Genomic DNA, 15,579 nt, shown 5'->3' on the forward strand with positions numbered 1-15,579 from the left:
GATACAAACCAATTTAGATAAATCAGAAAAATAAACACACACTATGACAGCCACCCTGGATTTATAGAATCATGGGATTAAATGCTTTCCACTTATTCAAAGAGGATTAGTGAGGATACATTTATTTATTTAAAGCAGATCTTTTACAGAACTAAAGAGTTTACAATGATATGGAGAGATGGAAAATAGAAAATCCATATCAGCTTTAGCTTCTATCATTCAACCACAGATGGCAAACTGCTTACAATCAAATATGTGACATACTGTATTAGCAAAAAGTATGGAATAATCTTAAACTACTTAGTCATGGAAACAGAATATTGAATATGTAAAATATTTGTATACACTATTTGCATGGAAAGTTAATAACATTTGAAACTATGCACTTAGATGGATGACACATTTGTAAATTGGAATCTGATATGGGTGTAAATTTGGTGTAAGCAAGATCACCCAAAATATATAAAAATAAAAACAAAATCTAATATGAGGAGGAGGACGTTTAGAGGCTAAAAGAAAAGACTGGAGGTCAGAACCCATGAGTTCTACTCCAAAGGTATGTCTTCACTGCCACCCTAGTTCGAACTAGGGTGGCTAATGTCGGCATTCGAACTTGCAAATGAATCCCGGGATTTAAATATCCTGGGCTTTATTTGCATGTTCCCGGGTGTCGCCATTTTTAAATGCTCCGTAGTTCGAACTACCTGCCCGTGGCTTCACTGCAGGAGGAGTAATGGTAGTTCGAATTAGGAGCTTTAATTCGAGCTACCTAGTCCATGCCGCGTGTAGCAGCGAGCAGGTAGTTCGAACTACGGAGCATTTAAAAATGGTGGCGCCCGGGAACATGCAAATAAAGCCTCGGATATTTAAATCCCGGGCTTCATTTGCAAGTTCGAATGCCTACATTAGCCACCCTAGTTTGAACTAGGGTGGCAGTGTAGACATACCCCAAGTTCCAACAGAGATTGACTCTGTAGCTCCACTGAAGTCAATTCACCTCTTTTCTTTAGTTTACCATCTGTAAAATGGAGAAAATGCAGGAACGCTCTAAATTTTAATTATTTAATGTCTGTAAAGAGATTCCAAGATCCTCATATTAAAATCATCTATACATGCAAAATATCTAACAAGCGTAATAATTCAGTACGTTTTTAGAGCATTTTCATTTGTGTTGTAGAAGTCTCAAGGCCTCATTTTCATTGTGAGGCTTCTTGAAACCATTCTGGCAGTGCAAAGAGGACCCACATTTCAAGCCCACAGAGCAGTATCAAATGGTCTTAATCTTGGTTTGGGGCCAAAATTTGTACACATTTGTGCCTTTCTGACTGACAGTTCTGGGTGCTACCCAAATAATATTCATAATGATAACAAAACATTTTAAATATGTTTCCTGCAAAATAGGATATAAAAATCTACAGCCCACAATAGACCCAAGCAACCTAAAAGAGCCTCAACCCGAACCTGTGAACATGATCTATGATTTTCCTGGTTGTGGAAAGAGCTATGGGAACAGGTGATAATCCTGACTGAATGAGCAACACTCATGTGACTATATTTTCCCATGCTAAATACAGGACAGATGGTAATATTACTCATGGTTAAGCAAGTTCAAGGGCAATCAATGGTACAAATGTGCAAATTAACATCAAGTTGACTGTGCGCCCGTTAAAAAGAAATACTGAGTAACTAGAGCCTTTTTATTTACCTTTTTATATTTAGGGCTTTAGGGTTCAAACAGGGAAAATAACATAAGAACATAAGAACGGCCATACCGGGTCAGACCAAAGGTCCATCTAGCCCAGTATCCTGTCTGCCAACAGTGGCCAGCAGCAGGTGCCCCAGAGATGGTGGACCGAAGACAATTATCAAGTGATTTGTCTCGTGACATCCCTCTCCAGCCTCTGACAAACAGAGGCCAAGGACACCATTTTATTCCCTGGCTAATAGCCTTTTATGGACCCAACCTCCATGAAATTATCTAGCTTCTCTTTAAACTCTATTAGGGTATGTCTACACTACCCCGCTAGTTCGAACTAGCGGGGTAATGTATGCATACCGCACTTGCTAATGAAGCCCGGGATTTGAATTTCCCGGGCTTCATTAGCATAAGCGGGGAGCCGCCATTTTTAAATCCCCGCTGCTTCGAACCCCGTGTAGCGCGGCTACACGGGGCTCGAACTAGGTAGTTCGGACTAGGGTCCTATTCCGAACTACCGTTACTCCTCGTGAAACGAGGTGTACCGGTAGTTCGGAATAGGCACCCTAGTCCGAACTACCTAGTTCGAGCCCCGTGTAGCCGCGCTACACGGGGTTCGAAGCAGCGGGGATTTAAAAATGGCGGCTCCCCGCTTATGCTAATGAAGCCCGGGAAATTCAAATCCCGGGCTTCATTAGCAAGTGCGGTATGCATACATTACCCTCCTAGTTCGAACTAGGAGGGTAGTGTAGACATACCCTTATAGTCCTAGTCTTCACAGCCTCTTCTGGCAAGGAGTTCCACAGGTTGACTACACGCTGTGTGAAGAAGAACTTTCTTTTATTAATTTTAAACCTGCTACCCATTAACTTCATTTGGTGTCCTCTAGTTCTTCTATTTAGGGAACTAATAAATAACTTTTCTTTATCGGCCCTCTCCACACCACTCATGATTTTATAGACCTCAATCATATCCCCCCTCAGTCTCCTCTTTTCTAAACTGAAAAGTCTCAGTTGCTTTAATCTCTCCTCATATGGGATCCATTCCAAACCCTTTCCAAGGCCAAAATATCTTTTTTGAGGTGAGGAGACCACATCTGTACACAGTATTCAAGATGTGAAAAAGACTAATATGGTCTTGGGATGTATTAGGCGAGGTATTTCCAGTAGGGATAAGGAGGTGTTAGTGCCATTATACAAGGCATTGGTGAGGCCCCATTTGGAATACTGTGTGCAGTTCTGGTCTCCCATGTTTAAGAAGGATGACTTCAAACTGGAACAGGTACAAAGAAGGGCCACTAGGATGATCCGAGGAATGGAAAACCTGTCTTATGAAAGGAGACTCAAGGAGCTTGGCTTGTTTACCTTAACCAAAAGAAGGCTGAGGGGGGACATGATTGCACTCTTTAAATATATTAGAGGGATAAATACTAGGGAGGGAGAGGAATTATTTAAGCTTAATACCAATGTGGACAAAAGAACAAATGGATATAAACTGGCTAGTAGGAAGTTTTGACTTGAGATTAGTCGAAGGTTTCTAACCATTAAAGGAGTGAAGTTCTGGAACGACCTTCCAAGGGAAGTAGTGGGGGCAAAAGATCTATCTGGTTTCATGATTATACTTGATGGGTTTATGAAGGGGATGGTTTGATGAGATAACATGATCTTGGTAACTAATTGACCATTCATTATCAGTGGGAAATAAGTCAATAGAGGGATGATAGGAGTTACTATAGAGAACTTTCTGGGTGTCTGGCTGGTGAGTCTTGCCCACATGCTCAGGGTTTAGCTGATCGCCATATTTGGGGTTGGGAAGGAATTTTCCTCCAGGGTAGATTGGCAGAGGCTCTGGAGGTTTTTCGCCTTCCTCTGTAGCATGGGGTACAGATCACAGCTGGAGGATTCTCTGCATCTTGGGGTCTTCAAAGTATTTGAAGGCTTCAATATGTGAGATATAGGTGAGAGGATTATTCTAAGAGGGGTGGGTGAGATTCTGTGGCCTGCACTGTGCAGGGGGTCAGACTAGGTGATCATAATGGTCCCTTCTGACCTTACGGTCTATGAGTCTATGTGGGCGTACCATAGTTTTATACAGGGGCAGTAAGATATTCTGGGTCTTATTTTCTATCCCTTTCTTAATAATTCCTAGCACCCTATTTGCCTTTTTGACCGCTGCTGCACACTGTGTGGAAGTTTTCAGAGAACTGTCCATGATAACTCCAAGATCTCTTTCCCGGTTTGTCGTAGCCAAATTAGCCCCCATCATACTGTACGTATAGTTGGGGTTATTTTTCCCGATGTGCATTACTTTACACTTATCCACATTAAATTTCATTTGCCATTTTGTTGCCCAATCACTCAGTTTGGTGAGATCTTCTTGGAGTCTCTCACAATCTGCTTCTGTCTTGACTATTCTAAACAGTTTGGTATTATCTGCAAACTTTACCACCTCACTGCTTACCCCTTTCTCCAGATCATTTATGAATAAGCTGAAAAGGATTGGTCCTGGGACTGACCCTTGGGGGACACCACTAGTTATCCCTCTCCATTCTGAAAATTTACCATTTATTCCTACCCTTTGTTTCCTGTTTTTTAACCAGTTCTCAATCCAAGAAAGGACCTTCCCTCTTATCCCATGGCCATGTAATTTACACAAGAGCCTTTGGTGAGGGACCTTGTCAAAGGCTTTCTGAAAATCCAAGTATACTATATCTACTGGATCCCCCTTGTCCGCATGTTTGTTAACCCCTTCAAAGAACTATAATAGATTAGTAAGACAGGATTTCCCTTTATAGAAACCATGTTGACTTTTGTCCAACAAATTATGTTCTTCTACATGCTTCACAATTTTATTCTTTACTATTGTTTCGACTAATTTGCCTGGTACTGAAGTTAGACTTACCGTAAATGCCAGGATCTCCTCTAGAGCCCTTTTTAAATTATGGTGTCATGTTGGCTACCTTCCAGTCATTAGGTACGGAAGCCAATTTAAAGGATAGGTTACAAACCACAGATAATAGCTCAGCAATTTCCCATTAGAGTTCTTTTAGAACCCTTGGATGAATGCCATCCGGTCCCAGAGATTTGCTAACATTAAGTTTTTCTATTTGTTCCAAAATCTCCTCTAATGACACTTCAATCCGGGACAGTTCCTCAGATTCATCACCCACAAAGGATGGTGCAGATTTGGGAAGGGGTGACACACACACACACTCACCTGAGAGACCAACCCAGTACTTACTGTCTGATGCTCTCTGCCTTCCACAGCTGGCTGGGATCCCAGAACAGACCTGCCTCTCCTGGTACCTGGCACAGCATCTTCCTGAAGCAACACGGGGTGGGGCATGAAGGGTCACATGTTCCTCCGCACAGTTTCCTGCCAGGGTTCACTCCAGAATGTGGCCAACAGCTGCCTTTTGGCCATGTGTTGGAGGGAAGGGATGGGAGTTGCTGCCAGACGCAGGAGAGCACAAGGAGAAAAAGGGATGATTTGGCAGAGCTCATCTCTCCTCTCACCCCCACCACTGCTCCTGTCTGGCTGGAAGCAGCTTGTCCCTTCCTGCCTGCACAGTGTCAAAAGACATCTTATATTCCCAGGCTGCTGCTGGCCACCAACATAACTCAGCTGCTTCCTGACCCCTGTCTACAGTGCGGGCAGAAAGGGGTTAAGCCCTAAGGATGCATTGTGCACCAGGGAACCTAAATGCAGGGGCTTCAGCAAACGCAGTTAAAGAGGTAGCTCAGCAGAGGAAGGTGCAGAGGGGGCAGAACACCCCGGTATTCCCTGGGAACAGGACCTCAGGCTGGAGGGAGTGGGGGCAGGTGAAGAAGGGGCTGATCTCCTGCCCCAAGGGCTGCAGTGGAGCCTGCAGTTTTGGGGTGTGAACCTGCTGGAAATGGTTCCCCCTCAACTCTGCAGAGTTTAGCTGAGGAATGAATAGTCATCTCCATGCCAGCACTGTGTGGGGCTTTGGTATGTGAAGGGCTTGGCTCTTCCTGGCCAGTGCTGCAGGGTCTTGAGCTTTCCCAGGGTGCTAGCGTAGCCAGAGGAAGGGCAGAAGGAAGAAGCCTGCCAGCCAGGCTGTCAGAGAGCTCAGTGCTGTGATCAGGGGCTGGTCGTCTGTGCAGCACAGGGAGCAGGACGTGCCCTGCTGGGGAGGGGATATGAAGTAGCAATGGGGCTCGGGTGGGATTGAAGGGGCAGAGCAGGCAGAGGACACTTCATTTGCATAATCGCATCACAGTGTTTTTTAGAAAAATGCTATTTCGAAAGTGAAACCGCGGTCTAGATGCAGTTCTTTCAAAAAGAAAAGCCTCAAAAAATGAGGTTTACAGAATCTTTTGGAAAAGGCTTTTCTTTTTGAAAGAACTGTGTATAGACTGCGGTTTCACTTTCGAAATAGCGTTTTTCGAAAAAATGCGGTGACACGATTATGCAAATGAAGCATGGGAAATTCAAATCCCGGTTTCATTTGCAGTTTTGATATATCTAAGGGTATGTCTAGACTACACGCCTCTTTCAAAAAAGAGCGTCTAGATTATAACCAGTACTTTCGAAAAAGCACAGTTTGCATTCCATAGCGCCTTTTTTCAAAAGAGCACTTTCAAAAAAAGGCGTTATTCTTCAAAAAATGAGGTTTTCCATGGTCGAAAAACTGCCATGTTGTTTCGATTTACTTTCAAAAGAACGCATCAGCAGTCTAGATGCAGGGGAAGTTTTTTTCGAAAAAAAAAGCCACTTTTTTTGAAAAAACCCTGTCGTCTAGACACACCCTAATTTACATTCCTCCTTCGAAAGAGGGATGTAGTCTAGACGTAGCCTGGGAGGGGAAGCACATAACGGGATGATGGGTGGGCTTCAGAGGTGACAGGTAACCAGCAGCTGCCTGGCGTTTGCTCGTACTCACACTGCAGCCAGCACCAGCTAGAAATGGGGTGGGAGTGGAACCCTGCAGGCTGAGAACTGGCACACAGTGGGGCCTGCGCTGATAAACGAGCAGATGGAGCAGCTGGCTCTGCATGCTGCATCTTCACCCCATCGCCAGCCTTGCATAACCCACCTCCATTGTCAGGACACCTGCAGGAGGGTATGAATATGGGACTGTCCCTTAAAAAAAATAAGACATCTGATCACTCTAGCCAACAAATCATTCAGAGAATCCTTCAAACTTGTAAGCGTGCAACTGTCGCTGATGATATCAGGTTTCTAGCCAACTATTACCCAGTATCAAACCTGTTCTTGAGGAAGCTCACAGAGCTTTCACCAAAGGCTAACAACAATCTCAGTTGATGTAAGTTAATGTAGTAGATCTGGCACAATCTGGACTGAGGCCAGGACATATACAATTAACAGACCTGTAGTAGCACTAAAGGATGATTTTCTGCATTCAGTGGATGGTAAGTGGTCACCTATTCTCATCCTGCTGGGTTTCTCAGCAGCATTCAGTTGAACTTAGTATAGTACTGGCCCGCTCAAGAAAGATGGCAGAGATCCAGGGGAATGAGCTAAATTGTTTTAAGTCCTTTCTGGAGGGATGCACCCAAACAATAGTGATTGGAAATTGCACCCCTCCACTAGTTGTCTCACATTTAGAGTCTGTAGCCTGATCAATTATTGCAATTACAAAATAATTTATCACACGCTCTTTATTCAGATGGCTACTTAGACTTAAATTAAATAGACGCATATACATAAGTATAGGAATATGATACATTTAATAAAGTGTTTTCCTGCATTGTTCATACTTATAACTTTATAGAGAGCATTATACACAAAGACAGAAGAAAGTCATCAATTAGAAAAAAGGTCCTGATTTAGCTTGCAGCATCTCAGGATCTGCCAAACTCAAATTACAGTACCAATATTTAGATCTATATACCCTCATCTTAGTACCCCATCAGATATCCTTGGTCATATTTGACCTATTCCTTGAACTAGGCTCTGCCCTTTGCCCACGTGTGGTATTCTGGGTGCCCAAAGTTAGATTCCAACCACTGACATAATCTATTTGTGTCAATCACTTGCTTAATATATCTCGCACATTAATGAGGTCATCACTATAGTTACATCATTGTAAAGCACCATTAAAATTCTGTTTACACAGTTCTATGATGTCCCTATTCTTCCATGGTAAATTACTTGGTTAGGCAGCATGACAATACAATATTTATAATCTCAAGTCAAATCCTCGGGTTTACTTTGGCTAACTAATTATCAAATCTGTCCCCCAAGTCTGCCCTCTAATTCTTTAACACCCAATGCTTTAATAGCCAAGCATATACAAACAAGTTAGTTCTTCATATGCTTTTACAGCTTTAATAAATTTCCTAATTATTTCTATACACATGCTTTGCAGACAGATTATAGCTTGATCAGAAATATAGAACATTACCATAAAAACAGGATCTGGTCAAGGTCAACAAGTCCCTCAAGGATCAATTCTCTCACTGGTTCTAATCAACATCAACATGCAGTCATTAGGGGAATTGGTCAGATGACATGGATTCAGATGCCAACAATATACAGCAGACACATGAAGCTCTACATACAACTGTATCACGACCACCACAATCATCCAAAACAGCTCACGGATGAAGAAAAACTAGTTAAGCTCAACCCAAGCAAGACAGAAGTTAGTGTGATAGACAGAAGAAAGCACTCTGAAGAGTTTGCAATCACTGTGTAATCTTCCTTGGTGGATGGTATACACCCATAACAGATCAATTTGGTGCACAGTTTAGGAGGGCTCCTGGATTTGTTGATGGTGCTAAGCTCTAACAAAATAGCATCCATAAAAAATGCTTTTTGTGGCTCCAGTCAGCTCAGAGACACCTTTGCATCCTGGTGGGTAATAACCAGAACTCAGTCACACGTGCCTTTGTTACCTCATATCTGGACTAACTTAAAGCAGTATACCTGAGCATAAAGCCATCAGCCCATCAGAAATTCCAACTAGTACAGAATACTGCAGCATACCTCCTCAGCAACATTGTCCTCTGATCTCTGTACTGGCTTCCTATAGAATACTGAGTCAAATTCAAGGTTTCAGTCCTTATCTTTAAGATGTTCAATGACTTAGAGGCCCAATATATCTTGGAAAGCCATTTCAAACTGCAGGAAATAGACTATGGTTGACAACTCTGCTCCTCAGCTACAATGGAACTTTCTACCAGTGCAGGAGAAGATTGTGGAACAAATGGCCATAAGCACTAGGACCCCCACAAACCTCGCCACCTTTCATTATATAAAGCAATGAACACTTCTTCATGCTTACCTGAACCCACAGCAGCGTGTACCTCTTTCTATCTCCTCACCAGAACACTACATTGCATACACAGTTCTCCACCCGGGGATGAGAGAGGTAGCGAACAGCATGTGAAAGATGGTAGTCACATCACTTAATGCACTAATAGAAAGTGCTCCGATACTACAGGGATGAGGCTGCTATAAGCATAGAACTCCCTGTGTTTCTATTTCCATTGATATTTATCCATGCTCTCCTTTGTCTCCCGATCTCTTAATCTCCCCTGCTTTTAACCCACTGTCCCTTTTCCAGTCTGTTTCTTTCATCCTTTTCATCTCTTCTCCATCCATCCTCTCTACATTTGCCTATGTCCTGTGTTCTCTCATTTTTCTTCCCCGTTTTGCCACTTTTTCAGATCTTTCTCCAAAAGATTAGGACTAAAGTACCCACATCCTCTTCTCCAGAGAGTGGAATGGAATCGACCCCTTACATTGTGCTTGGGCTATATTACTCATAATTACCTCCAGCACAGCTGCTCTATTCGTAAGCATTCTGAATCTCTGCTGTTTCATTTTCCTAAGCCACCTTGTGTTACCCCTCAAATTCCATGAGTACTTTTGGCTCTTCCTGCCTCCCATCTCTTAATGCAATCATCCAGTCCTTTGTGATCCATCATCCTCTCTATTCTTTGACTAATGTGTGATTCTTGTTTAACTCCTTTTATTACCTACCTCTCTTACCAATCCCTGTCAGAGTTTTGCAGCCAGCATTAACAGATATTGACTTCAGCAGAATTAGATATCAATGTCTATTGATTCAGGTGAGGCTAAGATCAATTTTTTTAACCCGAGGGACAATAATCAAACATAATTTAAACTGTTATGTACATTCAGAATATATTTATTAGAACTATCTGGAAATTCCACCACTGAGTATAATTTAAAACAGAACAGCAGCATCAATAATACCACCACAATTAATATACTAAGAGGAGATGAAGCTAGAATTCTGTAAAAGGAGACAGTGTTAGAAGTTAGCATCTGGCCATTCATATCCACTGGAGCAGTCTGATGCTACGTCTACACTACAAAGAAAAATTGGAAAAGGATACATGCACTGCAATTTGCGTATCTTTTCCCGCTTTTCTTTCGAAAGAGACTCTTCTGAAATTTGGTGCGTCTACACGGCACCAAATTTCAGAAAAACCTCCTCTTTCCAGCCATCCCTTCTTCCTCATAAAACGAAGTTTACAGGGATGGTGAAAGAACTTGTCCACTTTTCTGAAACCTAAGACATAACCTAAGAGCCACAGAACACTACCTAAGAAAGCTTTCCTGCTAGCCCCTGGAAGAAGTACTTTGGTTTCTGTCAACTGAAGTATTACAACTGATTGCACATGCGGTTCCAGAGCCCAGACTTGAAGACAGTGCCTGACGTTTTAGGCGGTAGTTTGATAGAAGGGTTGAGATGCTTCTTATTTCTTACTAGCAAAACTATTTGTATTAACCCATCATAGTTTGCCTACAACTTAAGATCCAGTTAAGTTAAACAACTTAGTATTTCATCTGAAGAAGTGGGCTGTGCCTACGAAATCTCATGATACCATCTACATGTTTTGTTAGTCTTTAAAGTGCTATCAGACTATTTGTTGTTTTTTAAGTTTTTCCTGTTACAGTCTAACTCGGCTACCCCTCTGAAACTTTTAATGTGTAAAAGTCCTGGATAGCAGCATTTCATTGGTATAACAGCCAATTCCTTTTCTACCCCATCTTCTCTGGAGAAAGTAAATAAAAATAAAGAAAGCTTTTTAAATAGTAAAGACATCTTAAAAATCTTTAACACAATGGAGCAGCTGTTACTGAGTTTACTTGATGGGTATATCCTGTCATTAGGGAAATCAGAGGCCTCTTCTAAATACCTTTTTTGTTTGGTTGTTTGTCAGCTCAAACACTGATTAGATTCTTTTAGAACCACATTGTTTGTTTGCAAAAATGCCACAGGAAAAAATCTTAAGTAGCAAGTTGAGCTCTGTAGAGGCTCCAGATAGACATTGGACGATTTTCTAGAAGTCATACATAGTCCTACAGATAGTAGGATTAAAAGAAGTCAGATGTGCCTAGGAAAAAACTTGAGAGGCATTTTCAGTGATTGATGTACACATGTGAAAACAAATGTGCTTCAAACAGAAGGGTTAATCCTGCACTCCTTACCTAGGAAAGTGCTATCAATGGGAATTTTTCCTGAATAAAGAAGTGGCAAGATTTAAGTCTTGAAAAATAAATCTAGAAATGAAAACCAAAACCAAAACTTGAGTCCCAGTATGAACTATATGACAGAAGGAACTTCAACAAAGAGAGATCTCTGTGACACAAGGAAGGATTCCTTTTTATTTTTTCTTATCAGACCATAGACTCTGATGTAACTCACAGCTGACCAGAACAATAGTACTTAGACAGCAAGCTGTGAAAGCCTAAAGAGAATCCTCCCCATTTTCATCTTGAAAAATCCACATCTAAATACACCATCTGCCAAGCCCTGCCCAGAGTGGGTATGTTGTTGGGTATTCTGGATATATCTGGGCAGAAACAGTATGCAGCTGTCTTCTACTCTGCTATGCAGAAAATGCACTGGGGAATAAAAAGATGTGTGTGCGCACGCACGTGCATGCACATACACATGTATAATATATGCATGGGCAAAAAGGCCAGAATCAAGCATGAAATTATTATTTTAAAATGTGAGTCTAGTAATTTGTTTGCTGGCTTCAAATTATGAAGCATGTCATTTTTGTGGATAAATTCCTGTTTGAAATTTAAAATTACATTATGAAATGTGCAAAAATAACTGGATACCATATTGTCACTGGTGATTAATTAAAAATAATCCTGCGAGGTTTAAAATGCTAAATATTTTCTGAATTATATTGGGAAATTATTAACAGGTAAACTTACAATGTCCAGAAATGGTTACCATTGCCATTTATCACTTTGCCATGAAAAAGGGAAAGAGAGAGCGAATATACACACAGAGAATTAATGACATGGAGGCTGTTATTTATTTAGATCACCAATCCTCAGTGACAGGAAATACTTGAAATATGAATACACAATCTTTTTCACTGTGAGAGAAAGAGCTGAGAAGAGGAGAGGAAGAAGGGACAGAAGCTACGTCCAAACTACAGGTGGTATCCCGGAAAAACTCTGCCACGTCCAGGGAATGCGTCTGCTTTTCTGCTTTTTTTGGTGGAAGAGGAGACACGCTTTTTCGGAAGCCCTGTCTTCCTCCTTCCATGAGGAAGAAGGGCTCTTCCAAAAGTGGAGGTCTTTCTGAAATTTGGCCCAGGTAGATGGGCCAAATTAGGGAAAAGCTTCTTCTGACAAAACTATCAGAAAACGGTACACAAATTGTAGAGCGCAATTTGTGTACCATTTTCTGGGTAAAACACTGTAGTCTAGACATAGCCAGGGAGAGTATTTTAGTCACACTTTTTGAGGAGAAAATGTGGTTTATCGGCTTCTTTGGAAGATATATTTTCAAGAAGACATTGCAGTCAATGGAAGTTGGATGGGCTTTTAGTCATGACACAGAGCAAATGGGGAAGAGGAAGCCCAGAAAGAGGGGAGAGGTAGGTAGAAGCTAAGTTGTGGAAGGTCTTGAAAATAGGAACTTACTTATGAGGTAAGTGGCAGACAAGGTGTTCGAAGAGGGGCCAGCCATAGCCAGAATAGAGGGAAAGGGAGATTATTTTTGAGACAACTTTTTGGTTGGACTGAAGGAAGGAGATAAGTGTGTGTTCAGAAAAAAAAATCTGTTTTAAAAATGAAAGTGACATGAATTACTAAAAACTAGGTTTCCATGAGAGAAGATGCCAAAACATCTCCTCCTAACCTGGTTTCCAGAGACTAAGAGCCAATGCTTAATCCTGTATGCCATTTAGATCCTTCCTTGCAACACATACTTTTATGGTCTTCCCTAAAAGAATCTGCCATTTTTTTCAAAGAGAATGTTAGTGTTTGTATCAGGTTCTAGAGAATGACTGTTTTGGAAAATGACAGCCTGCATTTATCCACAGGACAAGTAAAACAATGTAATGCCAACCACAGCTTTCTCACTCTTTCCTTTCAAAGAGCATCAGTCTTGACCAGAGAGCAGCATATTCTCCATCCTAGGTCAATATGTGACCTGTTTGTTGGTAATCTCAGCAGGAGTACATAGCAACAGCCAATTGGGATTTTGATGTGAACACTTGTCCATAAAAAATGAGTTAATTTCACAGTGGCCATGTAATGATTTTTGCTCACAACCAACCACAGTAACAATATTTTTAAAAGACTCTGTATTTGCATTCTTTTTGTTTTAAAAAGAATATTTACCTTCTTGCAATTATGTTTTTTTCAATCTGATTTCATTCAGCAGATAAACATACATTTCATAATACACATAGCTTGACAAAAATAAACAGGAAATCATTCACTTGAGTAAAAACCCTCACATTACTAAGTTTGCAAAATATACATTTAAATAAACCGTTCAAAGGAAGCTAAAGATGTCAAAAGCATTTACAGGCTGAACAGATCCCAGTTCAGATTACACCATTTCAAGTAATCTAAATTCATATCCATTGTCACTTAAGTAAGCATTACGGCTGTTACCAAACCCTACACAAATATTCAGATTTTTGTTTTTCCTGTCAAGCTGAAGGTTATCTCCATAGTTGCTCTGAAAAATCAGGTGACAACCATTTCCCATGATGCTTTAAGGGCTGTCAAACTGTCCATCAAACTGTCACCTGACCAATCGTTCCCATGGTTCTTTTAGACTTGTCGTATGATAAATTGAAAGGCAGTATTATCTGCCTGTTGCGAAGAGGAACTGCTTAGGGTTTGATAAGATATCACTAGTCCCAGGTGAGAGGAGGCTGACAGCACATCAAGACAAGAAAACACATGGAAACGGTGAACACAGGAACACAAGGATTACAAACATCTGTTGTCATTATTTATTACCACTTTACTTGGTTTTAGTTTTATACTTGTCCTACATCAGTTCAAATACAGACACTTCACTTTCTAGGCAGCAAATCTTAACTGCTGCTATTTTTACTGTTAGTTATAAAATGAGAAGAACTATTTAAAATATGAAAGAGATCTTTAATAGATGGTTGTGTTACCTACCTTTTTTGATACACCTTGCGCTTTCTACCATTGTATTTGAAGTTTTCAACATTTCTCATGGTACAATTATGTCAGAGGAAAATGAGAAACCCTGAAAGATATGAAGATATTTTTAAAGCTCAACACCTATTTTCATTGATATCTGTATTTATTAGGAAGACCTTCAGTTCACAGTTTTTCTGGTTGACAGCTCTGATTTCAGTGTACGAACATCCAAAGTTAGCTTAGGAGGTCTCAGACATAAAACAATAATGTTATTTATTGTGAGTTGTTAAGAATAAAAAATAGTTGGTTGTTAACATCACCACCTTGTGTACAAATATTTATTTGCATGCAGATTTGTAATGTGATTAGGCAGCACGGTAATTTCATTAGGCAGCTATAGAGCAGCTCGATTACAAAGAGGAACATTTCAATAATTTTGTAAATCAAAAATCTACAAAAATTCTTAATTTTTAGCCTTTTGTGTTTGTTCAACCACACTGCTGCACTTTCCTGCTCTTAGATTAAAAGCCAAGCTGCCATACAAAGTGAACAACTTGTATTCACTTGGACAAACACTAAGAATCAATGGTAGAGTAGTTCAACAAAAATCATTTCTAAAGTACTAATAATTACAGCATGTTCAGCCAACTTCTAAAGCCTATTTTCCATGTGTTGGCTCTTTAGAGAACCCCCATCCCTACCTGCCTGTTCCACTTAGTGGGACTTTCCCCAAACAACTCTCTAATTGGTTTATTTAAATATACAACTCACTTTAAAAATCCGGTATTCATCCACTGCTATGAAACAGTCATGAACATAAGTTCATTCAGGTTTTCCATTTATGACCCAGGTGAAAAGGCAAGTGGTAAGGCATAGTGAATTCCATAAAAAATGGATTTGAACTAGATAGTTTCCTCCATCCTTTTGTCAATCAGAAAAGCAAGTTTGGTCTCCGGGAAGGATGACAGCTGAGGTGGAAAGACAAGAGTGAAATAACAAATCAATTTCTCATATGCCACAGAAACAATTAGAACTACTTCAAAGGAATCTAAGCATCACTGAACAAACACATTCTATCAGCTGTTTGGTTTTGGTAGCACCCACAAAAGCACCTTCTAGGCACATCCCAAAATGAAAAACACATAGTCCCTGCCTCCAGGGGCTCACAAGCTAGAAACAAACAGACAAAAGAATAAGGCAAACTAGTGCAACATATACAAAGAGTGGTCAAAATAGTGACTGACCACATCTGCTAAGAAGGCTGTTTATACTGACATAGTATCGTTTTCATTTCCCATATGCATCGGAGAACAAATGGGTCTTCCTGAGGGGCGTAAATGTAAAAGATAAAGGCTTTTCAGATGAGCCCAGGAAGGCATTCTATGCTTTGAGGGTGCTGTGGCAAAACCCACAGATATTAGTCTGAAAAGTTGACAAATGGTAACAGAAAAGAAGGGGCAGTGGGTGACATGAAACAGGAC

General features: G+C 40.7%; 1 long non-coding RNA gene across 1 annotated transcript in view; it reads right to left on the reverse strand.

Annotated features, from left to right (window-relative positions):
* The window catches only part of LOC142830803 (uncharacterized), a 163,502-nt gene extending 148,436 nt beyond the window's left edge, over positions 1 to 15,066 (reverse strand). The window contains exons 1-2 of the long non-coding RNA XR_012906315.2: positions 14,870 to 15,066; positions 14,114 to 14,204 (exon numbers count right to left, since the gene is read on the reverse strand). This is a non-coding gene — a long non-coding RNA (uncharacterized LOC142830803). The remainder of the gene's footprint in view (positions 1 to 14,113; positions 14,205 to 14,869) is intronic.
* Positions 15,067 to 15,579: the final 513 nt, after the last annotated feature.

Source organism: Pelodiscus sinensis, chromosome 10 (genome assembly GCF_052426305.1).
Source record: "Pelodiscus sinensis isolate ZL-2025 chromosome 10, ASM5242630v1, whole genome shotgun sequence".
Taxonomy (NCBI): domain Eukaryota; kingdom Metazoa; phylum Chordata; order Testudines; family Trionychidae; genus Pelodiscus; species Pelodiscus sinensis.